The 6,227-nt window shown below is 42.2% G+C and overlaps 1 non-coding gene across 1 annotated transcript; it reads left to right on the forward strand.

The window, feature by feature from the left end:
• Positions 1-1,596: 1,596 nt before the first annotated feature.
• On the forward strand, positions 1,597-1,680 carry Trnap-ugg (transfer RNA proline (anticodon UGG)). The gene has a single exon. It is a non-coding gene; the product is annotated as a tRNA-Pro (tRNA).
• Positions 1,681-6,227: the final 4,547 nt, after the last annotated feature.

The raw sequence follows: 6,227 nt of genomic DNA on the forward strand, positions 1-6,227 counted from the left end.
TCCAGTGGCAGATGCTACAGTGGATGTGTCCTAAATCACGGTGCCGTTTAATGTCAAAACTGAGAGGACTTATATATGAAGTTTTCACGGGTTGTGAGCCAAGTAGTGTCGTCGTCTCGTAGCAACGTTTCGATTAAATGGGTCTCCATCTTCTTCAGGCGACTTACTTTCCTGGACCAGTCAACTAATACACTGACAGAAAATATCGCAGCCTCCAAGAAGAAGCTGTGCGCCATAAACGAAAGCTGGTATGCATGTTTCCACATCTGAAAGAATGACTATTCACATTTCGCGCCTGTTGCGTACGAGTGACGCCAGTAGCACCACTGTCCCAAATCAGATTTGCTTTAAGGAGAGAACTGTAAAGGTCGTGAGCGTTAGTTACCTTTGAGACTGGACGTGGTGAAATGATATTAGTCAATGATACTTTCTGGCTGATTAAAACTGTGTGCCGGACCGAGACTCGAACTCGGGACTTTTGCATTTCGCGGCCAAGTGCTCTACCAACTGAGCTACCCAAGAACGAGTCACGCCCCGTCCTCACAGCTTCACTTCTGCCAGTACCTCGTCTCCTGATTTCCAAACTTTGCGGAGTCTCGGTCCGGTACACAGTTTTAATCTGCCAGGAAGTTTCATATCAGCGCACACTCCGCTGCAGAGCGAAAATCTCATTCTGGAAACATCCCCCACGCTGTGGATAAGCTATGTCTCCGCAATATCCTCTATTTCAGGAGTGCTAGTTCTGCAAGATTCGCAGGAGAGCTTCTGTAAAGAGTGGAAAGTAGGAGACGAGGTACTGGCAGAAGCGAAGCTGTGAGGACTGAGTATAGCAAGATCCTGTAACAGATCTACGAGAAGGTGTACGTTCCTTCTGTGAGATTGCAGAAATACTTGGTAGGAATGTAGCCACCATACACGATTGCTGGCAGCGGGGGTCACGGCAATGTAAGGTAGCAAGATAAGCGGGCTCCTGACGACCACGCGGAAGTACCGAATCGTGTTCGGCGTACGGATCTGCCGCATCGTAATGCATCTGCAGCAGCAATCTGAGCTGCAGTTGGCACCACAGTGACACAGCTAACTATAAGACGTCGGTTACTACAAGGACTGGTCCGAACTTGTTGCCTTGTAGCGTACATTCAATTATCCCCAAACCAATTCCAATTGCGACTTCAGTGGTGGCAAGCGAGAGCTCACTGGAGGGCCAGATGGATATCTGTTGTGTTTTCTGATACCAACTGGTTCTGCCTCGGTGCCAGTGATGGCCGTGTGTTGGTTAGTAGGAGGTCAGTTGAGGGCCCACAACCAACCTGTCTGCGTGCTAGATGCTCTGGACCTACACGTGGAATTATGGTCTGCGGTGCGACTTTGAATCACGGCAGGAGTACTCTAGTGGTATTCCCAGGCACTCCGCTGCAAATTTGTACGTCAGTCTCGTAATTCGAGTTGTTGTGCTGCGATTCATGAACAGCATTCCAGAGGGTGTTTTCGAACAGGATAACGCTCTCACACGTATTGCTGTTGTGACGCAGCGTGCTTTATAGAGTGTCGACATATTGCGTTGGCCTGCTCGAACATTAGACCTGTCTCCAGCCGGCCGGAGTGGCCGAGCGGTTAAAGGCGCTGCAGTTTGGAACCGCACGACCGCTACGGTCGCAGGTTCGAATCCTGCCTCGGGCATGGATGGGTGTGATGTCCTTAGGTTAGTTAGGTTTAAGTAGTTCTAAGTTCTAGGGGACTTATGACCACAGCAGTTGAGTCCCATAGTGCTCAGAGCCATTTGAACCATTTGAACCTGTCTCCAATCGAGCGCATATGAGACGTCATCGGACATCCCAAGCGTATTCCACAACCAGCACTAACAGTACCTGTATTGTCCGACCAATTGCAACAGGCATGAAACTCCATCCTACAAACTGACAATCGTCGGCTGTCCAATACAATGCATGCACGTTTGCATGGTTGCATTCAACATTCTGGCGACTACACTAGTAATTAACGTATCAGAATTTCACATCTACAATGGCTTATCTCGTCCTTACATTAACCAGTTATGTTAAAATTTCGATTACTTCAATATTTCACCAAGACAAAAGTATTCCCGGTGTTTCATTGCTCTACATTAATTACTTTTTGGTGTATAGGGTACTTCCCACTGAAACAGTCCCGTTAATTTTTGCGAGAATCAGGGTTTCAAAGTGAAAATAAAGGAAAAATCAGAAAATGATTAATCTGTAATTATATTGCATGAAAAAGAATTACTTTTGTTATCCAGTCGTCTGTCACCCACCTGTTAAGACTCCTTTTACTCAAAAAGGGATAGACGTATCAAGTTGACATTTGTGTCACGTATTAAGATCTACGGTCTGTTGGAGGCGTAAAAACTGCAAGCTTCTAAATCAATGCAATCAAAAGATACGGCCATTTATGCCACTTCTTTTGATAGTCAAAAACGTCTCAAAACCTATACGGTGCTTCCCGTTGACCTAGAATAATGAAATTTGGCAAGAAGTAAGATTTCACGATGCAAGTAAAGGAAAAAAACTGAAAATTGTTAATTTATAATTATATCACAAGGGAAAAAATTTTTCATTGGTGTCCGGGTGTTTCTGCCTGTCTGTCTATTAAATCACCCTTGCTCAGGAACTGGTTCATGTGCCAGGTTGACACTTATGTCACCTACTAAGGTATTTAGTTCCTTGGTGTTGTAATAAATATAAGCTTCTAAGTCAATGCAATCAAAAGATTTGGCCATTTACGTCAAATATTTTTACACTCGCAAACTCACTCACCAAAACATATAGGGAATTCCCCGTTGACGTAGAATCATGAAATGTGAAAAGTAGCAACTTCAACTGTGTAAATAAAGGAAAAATTTGAAAAATTTCTAATTTTTAATTTTACGAGATGAAAAAATTTTCTTTTTTTTTCCGGCTTCAAATTAAAATTAAAGCAATTCCAGCACAGATATCTTGTTCGTATAGATATTGGTAACAGCTCTTGGGAAGGATGAACTGCCTATAGTAATAATTAAATTTGCAGTAACCCTCAGAGAGTGTGTCCTACTCGCTGCTGGTCAATTTTTTGATTAATCCAATCTCAAATGCGTATACCTGGCGAACCCTGTTCGTGCCTCATGTAAGGCACTTCTGTATTTTTTAAATTTCGTATTTGTTGCAAAATTAAAGACTTGTTATCTGGTATTTTAAAATAGGTCGTAGATCTTCCAGTTTTCGTTTTTCATCGTTTTGTAGTTTTATTTTTATCTGCAACATTTGATAAGGAATAATATTTTAAAGTAACAATTACTAAAGGCTGAAATATAAATAAAGTATTGTCGTTTTAAGAAGAGCGTAAAAATATGAGAGAACAGAAGACCGATTTATTAGTGCCATCACTGGTCGTGACTGGCGGTAAATACCTCGGAATGCTTGCTTCGAGCTGCTGACCGCCGGTCACAGAAAAGAAGTTTAGTCAGAAGTATAGCCAGTTAGTAGTACAGCCAGCCCTTTCCTGGTAATCGTGTTACGTGTGGAGTACGCTCTCCCGGTCAGAGCTCTGAGCTACTCCGAGCGCACGCGGAAGCGCCGGTCCCCGGACAACGCCGCGTGGAGCGCGTTGCGCCTGGGACGGCGGGACGCAACCCGCAACGCACGCACAGCGGCGCAACGCGGGCTGCGTTGTGTTGGGCGAGGCGCCAGGCCAGGGTCTCGGCTTCGCTTCGCAAAGGTCACAAGTTCAGTATCTGCGGCCCGGACTGCGGACGTCCTCCGTGACCTGCACGCAGCGCCGCCGGCCTCGTCCGCTCCAAAGGCGCTGCTCTTCCTCGTCACAAACACCGCCTCACAGGCACACAAACGTGTCAACTGCCTTCACTTGCAAATGCGTTTCCATTTGATCCATACTAGAAAAGCGATCAGATTCCCTTTTCGGATTCCCCTCTTTGATTCCTCATAATTATCACAATTTTAAACATAACTGAGAGCCAGCAACGTTACAAGACTATGATTTGTGTAATATAGCCAATCGGTTCCAGAAATGTTTCATTTGACGTTGTTTCTACACCGACTAGGGATGTCTTCAACAGACAATCCAGAACGATTACATAAGAAGGTTGCGAAAATTTGATTCAGAGGAAACTCCAGAATAGATCGTTATTATTCCAAACAAACTTATGATGCGCTGTGCTCACGTGTTGTGACAAATGAACAAATTTACGATCAAAATCCTCTCCTCATATAAAATAACTTCTTGAAATCGTATTTCAAACCAAATAAAACTTTCAGGTATTGAAACCGATATAACACTGCTACTCCTCAGTAAAAAGTATAGCTTCATGACACATGACTTAGCACATTGTAAGCTGCTAAGGTCTGTTAGAGAAAACACTGGGAGGGGGCGGGGGCATCAACCAAGAGGCTTACAGGCCGAATTTTGCACAACATGGTGGACACGAAACAAGTCGCGCCCTCTATTAACAATCGAAGAAATCAGTAGCTTACATTAACATAAATATTTTAAATAGCATATAAGTGTTTATCTCGTAAGTCAATAGCTAGGATTATGCAAAATAAATCTTATACAGGTCAGTGCAATAGCAGATATTCTATACATTTTGTATGAAAACGAATTCCAATATAATAAATAAAAAGAAGAAAGTAAGACGATATTTTAGAGTCTACTATGAGGACAAAAAGGAATCCATTGTAGGCGTTTCTAAGAAAATTTTATTACGTGCCTTCAATTGTTCATTCAGAATGAAATCGTCGATAAGAGAAAGTTGTTTGAAAATTTCTAATTCTTCGAGGACATTACGTCTGACGCCTTTCTTTTATGTGTAAAGGATACTGATGTCATGGAATTCTTTAGACTTACAGACTTAATTAATAAAGGATTAGGAAGGGCGATTATGTTTTGGAATCTTGGGAACAACAAGGATAATCAATGAACAAGTGCCTTGAGTTCGAGAAAGAAAATGCACTGTTTACTCAAAATGATATATGTTACAGTAACATAAATCACTCAGGAATTAAATAAATAGGAAGTGCGACGTAGCCAAGGCGAAATGGCTCCAGAAACTATGAAGAAATCGAAAAAGACTGACTATCGGACGGACTGGCTTAGCATATAGAAAAGTCAAAGGGGTTTAATATTAGGACTGCAATGGTATTTCCACCTTTAGACGCAGAGGAAAGAATGGACGGGTGGAAAGAATACACTGAAGGCCTCTTTAGCAGCAGAACTTGTCTGATGACTTGATAAAACAGAAAACTGGAGTCGATAAAGAAGACATAGGGGATCCAGTACTTAAATCAGAGTGTGAAAGAGCGTTGGAAGACTTGAGATCACATAAAGCAGAGGGATAGATAACAGTCCATCTGAATTCCGAAAGTCATTGAGGGATATGACAACAACTATTCAAGGCGGTGCGTGGAATATATGAGACTGACGATATACAGTCAGACTTTTGAAAAACTGTCGTCCATTCATCTCCAAAGACAGAAAGGGTACATAAGTGAGAGAACTATCGCACAATCAACTTAACATCTCATGCACCGAGTTGCTGACAAAAATAATATTCAGAAGAATGGAGGAGAAAATTGAGAATGTTAGCTATTTCAGGAAAGGTAAAGGGATGACAGACATAGCTCTGACTTGTGTTTGATAATGGAAGCAAGACTGAATAAAAATAATGCCACGTTCATAGGATTAGTCGCCGTGCCAAAAGCGGTTGCCAATGTAAGAAGGGGTAAGATATTCGCATTTCTAAGAAAGATTGGAGTAATGTGTGGGGAAGACAAGTAATATACAACATGTACAAGAGCCGAGATAATCAATGAGGTCGGAGGGCCAAGAACAAAGAACTCGAATTAAAAAAAGGGGTAAGACAGGGATGCAGTCCGTCGCCTCTACTGGAGAATCTACACATTAAAGAGCCCATGACAGAAATAAGAGAAAGGTTGAAGAGTGAGATTAAAATTCAGGGTGAATTAGTAACAGTGGTAAGATTCGCTGATTATACTGTTATTCTCAGTAAAGGTGAAAAATAATTGCAGAAAATGATGGATGAAATGAACTGTTTAATGAATATAGGATACAGACTGGAGTAAGCCGAAGAAAGGCAAAAGTAATGAAAAGTAACACTAATGACAACGGCAAGAATTTTAACACCAAACTTGGTAATCAGAAGGTAAACGATGTTAAAGAATTCTGCTACCATTCAAGCA

This window comes from Schistocerca cancellata, chromosome 7 (genome assembly GCF_023864275.1).
Source record: "Schistocerca cancellata isolate TAMUIC-IGC-003103 chromosome 7, iqSchCanc2.1, whole genome shotgun sequence".
Taxonomy (NCBI): Eukaryota; Metazoa; Arthropoda; class Insecta; order Orthoptera; family Acrididae; genus Schistocerca; species Schistocerca cancellata.